Source organism: Canis lupus, chromosome 28 (assembly GCF_003254725.2).
Source record: "Canis lupus dingo isolate Sandy chromosome 28, ASM325472v2, whole genome shotgun sequence".
Taxonomy (NCBI): Eukaryota; Metazoa; Chordata; class Mammalia; order Carnivora; family Canidae; genus Canis; species Canis lupus.
In genome coordinates, this window is record NC_064270.1 from 3,446,239 (window position 1) to 3,463,069 (window position 16,831).

At 40.5% G+C, this 16,831-nt stretch overlaps 1 long non-coding RNA gene across 3 annotated transcripts; it reads right to left on the reverse strand.

Moving 5' to 3' along the window:
* Positions 1–1,400: 1,400 nt before the first annotated feature.
* Positions 1,401–9,391, reverse strand: LOC118352686 (uncharacterized). Of its 3 annotated transcripts, none has more exons than XR_007406953.1 (5): positions 9,282–9,391; positions 9,026–9,170; positions 7,494–7,724; positions 6,360–6,455; positions 5,634–5,742 (listed from the first exon to the last, which is right to left on the reverse strand). It is a non-coding gene; the product is annotated as an uncharacterized LOC118352686 (long non-coding RNA). The 3 variants fall into 3 exon arrangements; XR_007406952.1 differs by having other exon boundaries at positions 9,022–9,170; XR_004810218.2 differs by lacking the exons at positions 5,634–5,742; positions 6,360–6,455 and adding an exon at positions 1,401–1,536 and having other exon boundaries at positions 9,022–9,170.
* Positions 9,392–16,831: the final 7,440 nt, after the last annotated feature.

The window sequence follows — 16,831 nt, forward strand, 5'->3', positions numbered from 1 at the left end:
TAATCAACTAACAACAAAAGAATCCAAAGAGATGGTGGTGAATCATTATATCTACCAAATGCTGGGCAGTCTGGATAGTTTCTCAAGTGACACCTAAGGCTCCCTTTGTATACTCTGAGTTTCAGTAGTGCCAAAGGAGATCTTGATTTATTATTTTTAAATCAGGTAATTCTGGGTTGTTGTTGTTATTGTTTTTATAACTCAAACTAGAAAGAATAAAAGGCTTGGAGGGAGACCTGGGTGACCTAGTGGTTGGGTGTCTGCCTTCAGCTCAGGTCGTGATCCCGGGGTCCTGGGATCGAGTCCCTCATCAGGCTCCCTGCGAAGAGCCTGCTTCTCCCTCCGCTATGTCTCTGCCTCTCTCTGTGTGTCTCTCACGAATAAATAAATAAAATCTTTTTTAAAGAAGAAAAAAAAAGGCTTGGATAGTTATTTTGCAGCAACAACACTGCCACGCCAGTGGGCAGTGACAGCTTCCCAGAATGTCTTATCTTATCCTCCCCAAATTACTCTTATAGGTCCCAAATTAAGGGAAGTTTCAACTTCAGCAGGTCACAGCAATTCAGAGAAGCAATGCCCTGGCCTTTGACAAAGATAATTAGAAGTTGGTCCTTCTCCATTTCTTCTGTTAGCCAAGATTCTCTCCACTTTGAATTTTACAGGGCCCAGGGACCACTCCAGAGATCCCAATCCCATGTTTACTGATGGAACAGAGAAAACATTAACTACTTGATGGAGAAAATCACAAATGCCCCTTACATCTGTTCAAGCACAGATGAAGCTCTTTCTAGGTCCATACACTGTGTGCCAAACACCAGGGGCATCAGAGATGGTTAAGAATAAAGTCTTCCTTCTAAGAGCTAGCAGTCCAGTGAAAAAGTAGGCTCAAGATACAAGGCCCCATGGGATATGGACAAAGATCATGAGCATCTATGGCTATGACTAGTGAGGTCTGGAAAAGCTCTTGGGGGAGGTAAGATTAGATCCAGGCCATCCAGAAATGAGATGGTGCTTTTGCAAAAAATCTTTTGCATGGAAATAAAATAGGTAGGAATTATTGAAAGAATAACGTAATGTAATAGACTTGTGGGGTGTAGAAATATTGAGGTGTCTAAAGCCCAGCAGGAAACATCTAACCAGCATCCCTTGCTGTCACCTACCCCCAAGTCTGGAACATCTAGAAAGAACACCAAAATTGCAAGCAACTATGATCCTCTAGACTCCTCTTAGTGCATTGTTGATTCAAAAGTACCTACTGGCCTCACCTGACCATTTAAAAAGCAATTCTCAGTCCCTTGTCAGTGACTCAGTGAGGATATTGTGAGATGGAGTGTTTCTTTCTGAAGTCAGGGCAAGTTATCAAAGAAGTCCAGTGGTAAGTCATAAATTGCAAAGAGACAGTGCATTTATTTGCTGGACAAATTTCCTAAATAAAGATACCAACTAACCCTAAAGGGTTTCCACAGATGTTTCAGAAAGGTTGCAGATGTGGCTGTGGGGCTCTTCCACCTGGAGCTGCTTCTAAGAGTCTTCCACCTATGAGCCAACATGATAGGAAGATTACTGTATAGTAGTCCCTCCTTATCTATGGGGGATACATTCCAAGACTCCCCAGAGAATGCCTAAAACCATGGATCGCACAAAACGCTCTCTGGCTCAACACATTGCCATCAATAGGAACACATCTGTTTGTCTTCCACTCACAGATTTAATGCCTTTTCCACCTTAACTGAGTACTTATCACATGCTGTGGCCAAAACCTTTACAGTTTGAGGTTCAACAGCAAAACCAGCACAAGTTTCTTTTTCCTTCATCACAGTTTCACAGATAGAGGATTCATTCTTACCATAGATCTTAGCAATCCTAGCATATGATTTTTTTCTTTCCTTATTAAGTCAAGAACTTTCACCTTTTCACTTAAAGAAACCACTTTAAAGCTTCTCTTTGACATATTTGAATTGCCAGCATCACTACTCACACTTTGGGGACATTATTGAGTAAAATAAGAGTTACTTGAACACAAGCACTGTGATACAGTGACATTCAATCTGATAACCAAGATGTCTACTAAAGTGACTGACTAACAGGTACGTAGCACATACAGTGTGGGTATGCCAAACAGATGATTCATGTTCCAGGCAAAATGGAGCCTGACAACACAAGATTTCATCATGCTCCTCAGATTGGCGCACAATTTAAAATTTATGAATTGTCTGTTTCTGGAATTTCCATTTAATATTTCAGATCACAGTTGACAACAGAGAACTAAAACCATATAAAGCAAAACCATAGAAAAGAGAGAACTATTGTAATTCTTTTTTTAAAGTAAAGCAAACACATTAAAATAAGTTCTTACATAATTCATAATAAAACATAATTGGTGAAACAGAAATTCATGCAGACATGTAATTTAAGTAGGAAATTCAGCAAGTAATGAGTTTAATTTTTGTCCCAACTAAATTTTTGTCTTATTTTCAAATAGTGCTCTGTTTCCTTAGTGATTTCCAAAATGCTATCTCAGTTAGATAAGTGTCTTTTAGTACAGTACCATTTTAATGTTGTATGCCCTATTTTTTTAATTTGTTTGAAGTGAAGCTGTCAATACATGTATTGCTAAACGAACTGTATGTTTAAGAATAACATATCAATAACTAGGGTGACTTGATTAATTGGAGGAGGAACATATAGTATTGCTATATTTATGACTGTCAATGTTTGAATAACTGACACTTAATGCTTTAAGTTACTAGGTTAGATTGATTCTTTTTACAAGAAGATCAAAATATACAGCTCATCCTTTTCCAAAGTGAATCTTCTATGTAGGCCTTTTATAATATTTAATTTCCCCTCAATGTTACAGTAGAAAAGTTGTTCTAAATTCAATACAGAACATTATATACTGTTTTACTACCTGAAGGAAGATCAGGATAGTGTGACATTTTTGTAAATATTTTCTGAAGGCACAGAATGATATGATATGAGTAAATCATTACTTATGGTACATAGTAATTAAAAATATGTATTTGCATCATTTAGGATTAGGTTTTTCCACAAGTAACAGAAGATACAAGATTGCTGGCTTATGTGTCTGCAGTAGCAATGTAAGAGAATCAGCCTATGGCTGTTATGGAAGCTCACAGTGTCCCCAGAATCCCAGCCCCATCGGTAGTGCTGATATATCATCCTTAGCATGAGATTTCTGTATCTTACAGGGTGGCTGCTATATTTCCAAGCACTGTGTCCATAGACCAGGATGGAAGAAGGATGATAGATGTTGAGATGAAGGACAGAGGGCCAAAGGCATGGGCCAGTCCTATCTGATCATAAGAAAAAATTTTTTTTTGCTTTAAGCTCTACTTAGTGACTTCTGTATCTATTCAAAAAGCAAGAATTGGGTCATATGTCTGCCCATAGCCATTAGGGCATCTATAGAGTTGATGACTTTTCAGTAGGCGTTGACATACCAAAGTTCTAGTAGTAAGAAAGCAGAGGAAAATGGGTATTGAGTAAGCAATTGGCTGTTTCAGCTACAATGTCATTTTTATTGTTTCTACAGTAGAACCTTTGATTGCTGGTCCAAGTTGCTAATGTTCTGGATTTCTTCTACTTCAGGTACACAGAAGGATACTTCTGTGCTCCCTTGAAGTTAGGCACAGCCATAAGTCTACTTACAGCTAATGAAGGTGAGCAGAAGTGACAGTGGAGTGCCCAGGCTAAAGGACCAAGCTGCCGTACTGCCTGGCACCCTATCATTCCCGCAGTTGCAACCATGAAGATCAGGGTCGAGAAGAAGCCAGGTCTTGGAGTGGTGACCATGAGCAGAGCAATCTTACAATCTGCACTAGATATGGCACTTGAGCTACATATAAACTTCTGTTCTTTGAAACCACTAGGATTTGGGTTGGTTTGTTACCAATGGAACATACTGATGGCAATGTCTCCAGGCTCTCAATTATACATGTTCTGTTTGTTTAATAAATAGGTGGGGATACATCAAAATATAGTATACATTTACCAAGACAGAAGTATTTTTTTAAAATATAAAGGGTTAAAAATTAAATACCATTATTTTACAGTTTACTTCCTAAGACGATAGTGATCTGGATGAGGGATTATCTGTAGGTATATCAAGAGGAGTATACACATTTTGAAGAGTTAAATTGTCTCTTTGAAGAGAATGTAGAAGGAAATGACCCCCATAAGGGAAGGTCCCTATGATGAGGGGCAGTTATTCAATATGGAGAGGTGGTCTCTCTTCCATCCTAACAAAATCCTTAACAAAAGTGATTTTTTTTACTGTATATATTTTTTAAAGATTTTATTTATTTATTCATGATAGTCACACAGAGAGAGACAGAGAGGCAGAGACACAGGCAGAGGGAGAAGCAGGCTCCATGCTGGGAGCCCGATGTGGGATTCGATCCCGGGTCTCCAGGATCGTGCCCCGGGCCAAAGGCAGGCGCCAAACCGCTGCGCCACCCAGGGATCCTTTACTGTATATTTTGAAATAATTTCAGACACAGAACAATGTTGCAATAGAGTACAAAGAATTCCCCTCAACCTCATTCATGCCATACTCCGCTGCTCTGCCTCCTGATGATCTGGAAACTTCTCTGCCTTCCTGGCAAGTTGGTCCTCCTCAACTTAAACGTGGAAGTTGGAGTTCCTCAAGGCTGCCCCGAGCCTCTCTTCTCCATCTACACCCTTTCCTCAGATGAACTTGTATGCCACCAAGACTGGTTACCACATGCCAGGGGATTTGACAGGCCACTCCTCTGATCTCTACATTTTAGTCTGTGTATTCTCTTTGATATATCTAGTAATATTCAATTATCTCCATGATATTTTATCTTAAATGTCTTGAATGTGGTTCCAGACTAAAATCCCGAGCAGAACTTATTTTTTCCACCCTACCGACACCTGGTCTTCTCATTTTCTGGCATCCTACAATCCATCAAGTAGTGCAAACCAGAAATCATATAGCCCTATTTGACACCTCTAACATTCATCTTTCTGATCCTGTGTCAAATATCCCTTCCCTCAGGGAGCCTTCCTTACCCTTCCTAACAGACAAATCTCCTAGAACTGTCCACTCACCTTCACTACACTTATCAGTTATGATTTTATAATTAATTATTTGTTTGGCCACTTAATTAGCATGTCATCTAGACCATGAGCTCGTTTGAGGGAAGGACTTTTCTATGTGCTATCTCCACCTCCTAACTCACTGTCTCAAATGGTCAGTGCTCAGGAGGTATCTTTTGAATGAATATGTGAATAAGCATCTTTCCAATATGTGATTTTGCTCCTGAAAGTTCTGGGTTCCCTTCTTCTCCTTGGTGGATCACTTAAGGGAGAGGAGATCAATTCATGTCCCCCTTGAGGACTCACCTCTAAGTATTCTCAAGAGATTTCATAAGGTCAGACAGACTCAATTTCTCTAGCTCAAGACAAAACTTTTCCTTGCATTACCAATATTCTAGAAATAAAAGTCCTCGGATTTGGTAAATGACAGAGAGAACTCATTCTTGTTCAAGCTAACAGTGTGTATAGCAGAGTATGCACACACTTGGAGGGAGAACATCCCAGGAAGATGGCACAGCAGATGCAAAGTCCCTTAGGCAGGAACTCACCTGGTGTATTAAAGAATGGGCCCACAATGGAAGGTCAGCACCATGACGCATATGCTTAGTCTGTCATGTCACCACTGGATCCCCACAGCCCAGCCCAGCACCAGCATGCCTAGAAGCACAATAAAGCCTTGTTGTTGATGTTGAATATCAAGCACTCAATATGGTCTCTATAATAATTGGCATGACAGATTTAGGGACTGAGTCATCTGTCTGTGACAATTATTGATCCCCTCATGCATGTAGGAAACAGTCCAATGCTTGGTTGGGAGGAGGGGCCACTGAACTCTGACTTGTTCCAAATGTCCTGGGGGAAATGACCTCTGCTCCCCCAGCATTCCACCTGGATCCCAGCTCCAGAGGGTTTGACTAATTAGCATCTGGCAAGTTGTCTGAAAAGAGCTGCAGGGCAGCAGTGAGGTAATGGCCAGGCACATGCCCCACCTCCCATTCCACTGCTGAGAAATCCTCTGTTTAATTAGGATGCCAGAGGATTACTTTTTTATTTTTTTAATTCCCTTGTAGGTTCTGGCCCCAATCATGCTCCTGGAAAGGTTTGTACTCTCCTTCCTGCTCCCACTGCCTCAACAACAGCAGTGCTCCAATTAAAGTTACTGTTCCCTGAAGAGGAGCCTATGTCTTCTCCAGGCCCACAGGCTCCTCCCCCTGCCCACAGCCCCTCCCACACTTTGGTGACCTGACAACTTGCACTTGGGTTCTGTTGTGTACCAGGAGTAGTGATGTTTAGCATGGGCTGTTTTCTCTACTCAGTAATTTTCAGGTAGTTCTAATGGCCTTTTTTATCACCTCACTGGTTCCTGGACTCTAGAAGTAAAAGGCAATTTAGATTCTTCAAATGGTTGATGTGGTTCAAACATTTATATTCCTGGGAATAACTGACTCTATCAATTATGAATAAAAAGCTTATGCTCATAGAACTGTACAACCCAAAGAGTGAACCCTATTAAAAACCATGGACTGTAATCTATCATAATTTTTTTCAATCTATAATAATTTATCAATATTGGTTCATCAGTTGTAACAAATGTACCACACTAATGCAGATATATGAGAACTCTACCATAGTATTTGCTCAATATTTTACAAAACTAAAACTGTTCTAGGGGCACCTGTGGCTCAGTGGGTTAAGCATCTGACTCCAGGCTCAGGTCATGAACTCGGGGTCCTGGGATCAAGCCTCATGTCAGGCTCTGTGCTTAGCACAGAGTCTGCTTGTCCTGCTCCCTCTGTCCTGCTCCCTTTGCTCCTCACTCTGCTCATGCACTCTCTCTCTTTCACTCTCTCTCTCTCTCAAATAAAATCTTTAAAAAATAATAAAAAATAAAAATAAAACTCTTCTTAAAAAAATAGTCTGTTAATTCATAAAACTATAATATGGGTGGTGGTAGTAGATAAGGGCAGAGATAAAACAAGATTAGCCAAGAGTTGGTCATTTATGAAGCTAGGTAATGAGGCCACAGATGGAGATTCATTATATTATTCTATGTCTACAATAAAAGTTTTGTTAATCTTATGCTATTTCTATTATGTGTCTTTTCTTATTATAAAAACAATTCATGCATATTGTACACACTTGGAAGATATTGTAAAGTACCTGTAATAGAGTCATTCAAAATACGAATGGAGTCACTATAACATTTTGCCATGGACATATACACAAATAACAAGACTGGGATCATACTGAATAAGAACTTTTAGATCCTATCCTTTTTTAAAAACTTAATATTATACCATGAACAACTTCCCATGTCTTAAAATAGCTCCAAAATCATACTTTTTACATAGTTGCAATATGACTTCATGGTGTGACTATATTATAAAGTCTAGAAATTAAATACCCACCTAAACGGCCCTCATCCCATCTGGTTAAGATTGTCAGAGGTGTGAGATCTGCAGTGCACACCAAGTCCTGCAACAGAGCAGCCTGACAGCAGCGAAAAAGCCATTTGGTCTCAGTCCCCAGCTGGTGGTGAACTTCTCACACTTCAGGTTGTAAATGCATCTCTATGCTATTTAACACAGTGGAAGAGTCTCTTTCTTTATTCAGAATGTACATGATCTCAGGTGGATGTGCTATTTATAAAACAAAAGAGGAGCAGGATTTGAGGGTTCAAAGCCCTGGCATGTGTGCTATTGCTCTCCCTGGCCCCATGAGCCAGCACTCTCTGGGGATGTCCAAGAATAAAGGCAATTCCTACAATGAAACACTCTGACCCCCTCCTCCTGCTCAAGAAAGCACATCAGAGGGCAAATGAGTCAGAATGGTGTTATGACAATAAAATTAAAATTCACTTAGTAACTGTAGCAAATCCTCAAAATCAACCTTGTTCCTGACTGTGACCCTGAACCACCTAAGGGGGAGCCCAATGGCTCTAGATGGCCCTGCCAGATCACAGCTGGGCCTAGTGATAGGTCTCAGTTAACCATCCACCTCTTGGCTTAGAGAATCAAAGTTGGAGCAGGGTTGCAATGGGACCAAACAGCCATGTAGATAGAATGTACACTGGCCGAAGGATGTTATGTTTGACTACAGATCACACAATTAATGAGACTTCTAGATCAGATCTGGAAGAAGCAGGCTTTTCCTGTAGGAGCCAGTTCTCCCTGAGGCTGAGCAGATACAGGCGCCAGCCCACCCAACTTTGCCAAAGGTATTTTCCTCCACAAACCTGGGGAGAAAAAAGGGCTTAAAACTTTAAATATGAGGAAATGTGTTTTCTAAAATCCAAGTCTCCTGCCAGTATATCAGGACCTTTATCTTGGGGAATTTATCTAATCAGATAATTCTAATCTGCAACGTGATGCAAACACTGAGAAGTCATATTAGTGCTTTCCTAAGGGCTTGGCACTGTCAGAAAACCCTACTGGACCCATGAGACCAGGGAAGCCTCAGTTTTCACTTCAGTTCTCCTGGGTCTGGACCCTGGGAACTCTTCCAGGTCAACTCATCCAAGGAAAGATGAATCTATCAATTGAATTCCTGAGAATCATTGGCTTTTGAGGTGCCTAGCCCAAATTGAGAATTGGCCCCATGTGAAGAGTTCATAGATATCCCTAAGCACCATGGAACTGAGCAGTGGATGAGTCAGCCAGACACTCAAGTTGCCATCTGTGCAGAGGGGCTGAAGGGAGGCTTGCTCCAAAGGACAAGCATTTGTCCAGCTTTGGAGAGAAGAGAAAATGCTTTTACCAGGAGACATAGCAACTCCTGGCCCAGAGAAAACAGAGGGAGAAGTCAATGGGAAAAGCACTCATGCAATACAGGGAGCTCTGGCCGTGGACATGACATGAAGACAGAGCATTCCTCAGGGTCTCGCTTTCTCAGTCAGCACCCTGCCCCTCCTTGACATGCAGGAAAAGAGCATCCCACCCACAGCCATCTCTCCACACGTTTAAGAAACAAGCTTCGTCTTTAAGACTGCAATTTGGGCAGGTCTGCTTCATTCCTTAGGATCCCAGATCTTCTTGGCACTGAGGACCATGGGAGTAATCCCAGCTCCAGCCAGCATTTCCTTGAGCCTGATGGGGAGCAAGGAGAGCAAAAAGACTCAAAATTGTTACCCTGCCCCAAAAGGAAATCAGTGGAAAACTTAAAAGTGATAGAGACAGAGGTTAAGGGAAACATGATACCTGTATTCTGGCTACACATGCTCCACAGAGCAGCTTCCCAAGACCCATCTGCCCTTTACTTCAGGCTGGGTAACACGATGACATTTCCACATCCCCCATGCCTGGGGCTGTGCAAGCTGGAGATTCTAGAATTCAGAGTGTTTGTCACATTCAGGCCCGAACGTGATTCCAGAGGATATTGTAACACTGGCCAGACCAGTGAGAAAAACATCAGTATTCTGAGGAAGTTCTTTAAAGGAAGGGTTCTCTGAGAAAGCCAGGATAAGACTAGGAGGAGATAGCCCAGAGGACCACAGCAAAAACACTATAAAATATATAATATAGGGAGAAAATAATTTAGAAGATACAAAGAAAGTAAAACAGGTAAACTCAGGAATTAAAGGTAAACAGGCACAATGTTAGACAACTTAGAGAAAATGGCATTTTAAAAAATCACAAGGACAAAAGATTAAGCTCTGATGATGACATATAAGTAAAATTTAAGAGCAAAATAAGGTAAAAGAATTAGAATAAATGAAAGAGCAGTTTAAAACTAACAAACCAAATAGGTGAATGAAATTTTCATTCAAATGGAAATGAAAAAATATTTTTAAAATCTCCACAATAGCATCTAGTGGAACAAATTGTGATGGATTATATGGTACACTATAAAGATACCTCTGACCATTATATTTTAGAAAAACAAGCAATGAGGGCACCGACTGAGGGTAGCTCAGTCAGTTAAGCATCTGCTTTCCGCTCACGTCATGATCCCAGGGTCCTGGGATCCAGCCCCAAGTCAGATTCTCTGCTCCTTGGGGAACCTGCTTCACCCTCTCCATCTGCCTGCGGCTCCCCCTGCTTGTGCGCTCTCTCTCTCTCTCTCTCTCTGTCAAGCAAATAAGTAAAATCTTTAGAAAAACAAGCAATGATGCATAGTATGCTTCTAGCATACTACACGATAAAATTAAACATAGTACAATCTCAAATACACATATATATGTAAATACATAAGATGATATATTTACAGAAAAATTTATGCATACATGCACATGTGCATGCTTAGATGAAAATGTGGAAGGAAATACATCAAAATGCCACCAATGGTTAGCTCTGTGGGCTCATTAGTAATTTAAATCAGTTGTACTTTTTTGAACTTCTTACAATGAATCAATATTCCTTTTATTGACAGAAAAAAAATGTTTTCCAAAAAATAAAAATAAATCAGAGAACAGCTTGAAGGGGTGCCTGGGTGGCTCAGCGGTTGAGTGTCTGCCTTTGGCTCAGGTCATAGTCCTGGGGTCCCGGAATCGAGTCCCACATCAGGCTCCCTGCAAAGTGCCTGCTTCTCCCTCTGCTTATGTCTCTGCCTCTCTCTGTGTCTCTCTCATGAATAAATAAATAAAATCTTTAAAAAAAAAAACAGCTTGAAAATGTATCTGTAGGAAATGAAATTTTTGTGTTGTTTTAAAGTTATTCTGTTAGAGACATTGGATTTTTACTTGAAGAGATTCTATGGAGGAAAGAATATCTTCAAGTGAATTCTTAATTAAGAGGATATAATGTCTAATGTCCATTCATTCATTAAAACATATTCATTTCACATTAATTCTCACCAAACACTCACTCAGTTCCTGGGTATAGAACAAACCAGATAAAAATCTTGTCCTCTTAAGGCTTGCATTCTGGTTGGGAGAAATACACAATAAACAAAATAGAAAGTATGTCAATGGTGGTAAGGAGTTTAGAGAAAAATAGAGCAGAAGAAGGTTTAGTCGTTTTGGGGAAGCTGTGTTTTTATAAAAAGGATGATGGACAAATCCCCGAGAAAGTGACTTCAGGACAGAGACCCAAGGAGGGGAGGGCACCATCCTGTGGACATGTGAAGGAAAGCGCTCAGGCCAAGGGAACACACGCTGAAAGGCACAGCAGTGGTGAACAGCAAGGAGTCCTGTGTGCTGAACAGAGTAAGGGAGAAAATAGAGGAGGATGTGAGAGCAAAGGGTGACTTTGGCTGTGACTGTGAACAGGGTCAGCAGAGGGCCATAAACTGAGAGGAATATAAACAAAGGGTAATGACTGGTTCAGTGTTGTGCACTCTCAAATGCACTTGTGTCAATAAGTGCTCATCCTCTCAAGGCTCCTCATTATGTACTACTTGAAATTTGTGGCTTAGGCTTGAACTATGGCTTTAGCTAAGGGGGATGCAAATAACTGGGGGGTTATAATCATTTATTCTGTGAAATAAATTAGTCATTCAAAGTAAAACCAATTTCAAACTATATAATTTGAAATAATAAAATACGCTAAGAGAATGTAGACAAAGATATGGAATTTATAAGTAGGTAGATTACAAAAGCCATAGGTCAATTAAGTGGAAATGGCTAGAAAGCAAGTGGGGAGTTCAAAATCTTAAAATCTGGGATGTTGTAAAGCTGATGCTTCTGTTAGGTGAAATCCAGGACTCCCCAAGTCAAAGGCAGCAGGTCTTCCAAGGCGGCCATTGTCGTAAGGTTTCCTGAAATGGACTGTGTACATCTAAGTGGCCTCACAGCAACCAGAGCAGGACAGACAGAAATGAGCTGCTGGAGCAATTCTTTGGCCAGAGGCTTCAAAAAGAAGCAGAGCTGTGTTATACTCAGGCCAAGGTACACATACTATAACCAGGTAGGAAGGACCAGGGTAGCAATGGGCCACTGAGCTTGAGAACCATCCTGGGTCATGAAGGTAACTGTTAACCTAATGGAATATCTTTATCCAAAGATGTGTCATTGCTTCCCTTTCTCAGCACACAGCATTGCCACATCTTCCCACTAGGCCCAGAGTGAAACACAGAGCTCACCAACAAGCACAGGGACACTCTGACCTGTGGTGGCTTCCTCACTGTGGCAACCCCCAGTGGTATACTCCAAGAGGGAAACCTCTCCAGCACCAGGAGAACCCAGGGACCAATGCTCACACCCTAGAATGTCACAGAGCTGGGGGAGGAGAAGGCCTTCTCTACCAGCATCATCATCTGTCATCCAAGGGGGATTCCTCTGGCCAGCTCATTCAGCAGAGTAGAACTGGATGGACTCCAAATGTAATTCCCCATGATTTGAATGGATTGGAGCTATCTCAGGAGGAAACTAGGGAAAGTGGATGGACTCAGGACCTGGAAAGACCTGTGTAATCATTTCAGGTCTTTATCTCCATCATTATTGGTGAAGAACTTGTCATGTCTAAGCAATGAGAGTTCTTAGGATTATAGATTGAACCATGGATGAAACCCTTTATAAGAGAAGGGCTAATCTGCTAAGTCTTCCTTCAACCAACCTTCAGCACAGCTGTACTTTCCACAGTCTCTGAGAACCATTTTAGGGAAAGTCTTTCCTTCCATTCAGAGAGATAACCAACTCCGTCTTTCTGGTGGCTGGGACCCTTTTGGTGATTATGTGACTAATAGACCAAGTCTAACTATTGTACAGAAGCAGACGCTTTCTGCCGGGGAGGATAAGAGGCTCTAACTGTGAAGTGGCATGTCCTCAGTGCACTGGTGGTTCCCCTTCCTGTCAGGTCAGTGTCACTCAGCTCAGAATTTCTGGTGAAACATAGTACTTGATGCTTTTCCTGAAGAGCTCAAGGCTGGAAACTCAGAGATTAATCCAGTTTTATTCCACAGTCACCAGAAGTAGGCAATAGCTTCACAGTTCACATCATCCCTTTCTCAGGACTAACACCCTTTATAGTTAGTTGCCTAGCACTTTGCCATTTACAAAGAACTTCTACATTAATTATTCCCTTTGAGACTGAGACCAACTATGTGAGGTTGTTAAGTGACAAATACATCAGGAGAGTTAAGTGGCTTGCCAAAAGCCATGAGTCTCAGAAGTGGTAGGTCCTGAACTTCTGACCCCAAGTGGACTCACTCTAGGGAGCAGCCCTGTCCACCAGACCACCCTGCTGTTCATGACCTCACTCTGTCAACATCATCCACCAGTGCCTTGGATGTGTGCAAATGCCCTTCTTAAAGAATTCTACATTGATTGGTCTGAGCCTATATATCTTTTAAAACAGCAAATCTGCCCTGACTCAGATTTCCTCCTACCTCCCAAAAGTGAGCTGGTACCCTCTCCTCCGTGTTATACCTTACTTTAAAATGTTCCTCTATTATTTCTTATTAATGTGTACTATGATTAATTGATTTACATGTTGAGCTATTAGCCTGTGAAGTCCTTAACAGAGTGAATATTTCTGAGGTAGATGGAGGGATAAGGATTCTTGAATACATGGTTTTTGGAGCCAGGCTGCCTAGGATGGAATCCTAAATGCACCACTTATTGGCACTTATGAGAAAATGACTTAAACTCTGCATCTTCATTTTCTCATTTGTTAAATAAGAGCAAAAACAAAATTGCCAACCCATAGAGTTATTGTGAGAGCAGTCAATACATATAAATCACTAGAATAATTAATTAACATTATGAAACAACCCAAATGTGAATTAATAAGGAAATTGGAAATTAAATGCAATATAGGCATACCATGGAAAAATAGTCTCCATGTTAATAAAGGAAACACACCTTCACACATCCCCACTGTATTCAGTATCATCACTATCAACATCATCACCATCATCATTTTCAACAATATTATCGTTACATCCTAGCTCCTATCAAGACTGTCACACAGCAAGTGCTCCATAGAGTTCTGTCAAATGAATGAACAAATAAGTGTACTGATAGAACAATGATTTGAGTGAAAATAAAAGTGTTACCTGCTCTAGTTTGAGGAAGTCACAGTTGCCTAGACCTCCACAAAAAACACTAGGATCACTGCTTTCTTCAACAAAAGACAGGAAATTCAAAGAATTGAACTTAAGTTTCCTAAATTAATTTACCCAGATGAAAAGCACAGGCCTCCAGGCCAAAAAATCAGGCTTCCTTATTTATTAATAAAATATTATGCGAACTAAGAAACTTGGTTTCAGTTCAGGCTAAGTTGCTTGGCTTGAACTGTTAGGAGACTATTAGAAACCCCAAAAGCATGGATATTGGGTGAAAAAGCCTGAAAAGAAACCCATCATACCTTTCTCTTTTTTTGAGAATGTTTGATTTAGAACAAACTAGAAAGATAACCACCACAGAAACCGCCAACAAAGAGGATTTCACACAAAACTCTATGGTGTGTTGAGCCATTAAAGGGAAAGGTAGCAGATTCAAGGAACTTGTAAAAGGGAATGAGATGTTTACTTTGATAAGCTGCAACTTAAAAAAAAAAAAGTCAAGTCTTTTTTTTTTAATATTTTATTTATTCGTGAGAGACACAGAGAGGCATAGACATAGGCCAAGGGAGAAGTGGACTCCCTGCAGGAAGCCTAATGTGGAACCTGATCCCAGGACCCCGGGTTCACAACCTGAACTGAAGGCAGACACTCAACCACTGAGCCATGCAGGTGCCCCATGTCAGGTCTTTTCTATTCAAAAGAATGGATATCAAACATAAGACAGCTTTTATAAACATTGGAAAAGGCCAGAATTGAAGTTAAAGTGCATAATATTTGTATATAATATTCTGCTTATAAAACTTTTCCATGTTACCTAAATTCTAAAAGACTGAAGATAATTTTGTATAACTAAATATTACAACGCTCACACATGAGGAGTGTTGTGCCCAAGATTGCGAATCCGAGAAACCACCAAGGAGCCGACACCGATGCAAGTACATGAGGATTTATTTACAAGCTCGAGCTTGTATACTCCAAGTATACTCCATACAGCAGAGCAGGGACTTGGACCCCGAGACTAAGAAGCACAGCAGTGTTATAGGGGCCAGTGGCCAATGAGATTGTAACACACGTAGGAAGTTGCACAGTCATGTCGGTCCACACGCATGGGCTAATTGAATCACAATTTACCCTATAGCAACCATTTGAACTAGCCTATCATTCTGGTTAGAATTGGCGCGCAGGTTTGGCGGGCAAAAGACGGGTTTACATTTTAAGGGCGGTTAGAGGTTCCGCATTCCTATGCGGGCTGGTTTCCGGTGAGAGTGTGCTTAATAGTTAGACTAGGGTGAGGGAGTGCCTTAAGCAATAGGCAGGTCGTGTGGGGGGTTTTACATGAGATGGCGGGTGTAGCACAGAATGGAGTTAGTCCTGCTCTGCTTGTCCAGGGGTAGGGGATTTTTGTTAGATTTCCTGGGTCCCACAGGAGAAAGAGATCAGAATTTTATTGCAGTGTGTTTCGTTATAGTGAACATTTTTAAATAACTGAAATGCAAATCGATAGGTAAATTGGTAAATGAAATGTAGTTTATGGATACAATGGGAAAATATCAGACGGCAATTATAAGAAATTACATATACATATGTGTGTGTATGTATCAATGTGGATAAATTTCAAAACCATTGAAGGAAATTCATAATGACAGCAATATTTATGATGTAATACTTCTATAAGTTAGGAAGAAAAACAGCCATGAACTTCCAATAATATGACTGACCATAGCAGCAGAATAGATTTTTTTGAATCTTCTAAACTCTTTCCTAGAACTAAACAGACCAGGGCCTCCTGGATGGCACAGTCATTTGGGCCTCAGACTCCTGGTTTCGGCTGCAGTCATGATATCGGGATTGTGAGATCGGGGCCCCCACTGAGCCACCTCAGCTCCACACTCATTGTAGAGTCTGCTTGGGACCCTCCCTCTCCTTCTGCCCCTCCCCCCTGCTCGCTCTCTCTCTCTCTCTCTCTCTCTCTCTCTCTCTAAACTAAATAAATCTAAAAAAAAAAAAGAAAAGAGACCTAAACAGACCAAACATAAAAGAAGGAAAAATAAATCCATAAACAATATCTTTAATAACATTGGGCTGTGGAATTCTCTATAAACCTAAGGGTGGTGAATGAGCAGGACTGCAGAAGATCAGCAGTTGTGGGATTCAAGCTAGGGAAATGAGAAGGCCTCAGTACCCTACAAGTGGTGAAAACAAAAACAAAAAACAAGTAAATGAAAACACAGATAAATTCATCCAAGATTTTTTAAACATACTAAGAGGATTCTAAGAAAGAGCCACCATGGCAGCTATGTAGGCTGTGAATCATCCTGAAAGCTTTTTCTCCTTATAAATAGAGCAACTAGGATAGCAAAACCAAAAGCCCACAGGCAATATCTACCAAAACATCAAGATGACAACACATCTTCATGAATCCCAAATTAAGAGTAACAATTCATTTACAGCCCCATGACCTGCATTAGACAATGAGACATCTCATAACACTGATAATCAATGAACAAAAAAAATGTCCAAAAGATACTAACTTAGAAAGGAGAGGCCAATCTGAGAACAGTAGTCGAAACTGAAAAAGGTGTATTAAACTTAAAAGAATTATTTTGTTATCTAGATAAATATATCAAGTAACTTAAAAGAAAAAAGAAATCAAATTGGCATCAGAAATTTTAAAAAACATTTTTTGCCAAATGGCAGTAGGGTGACATATTTAAGATAACCTAAGAAAGGAATGAAACCAGGATTTTACATCCAGCAAAACTAATCTTTAAGTATGCAAAGGCTGAACACAATCTGTTATAAAAAA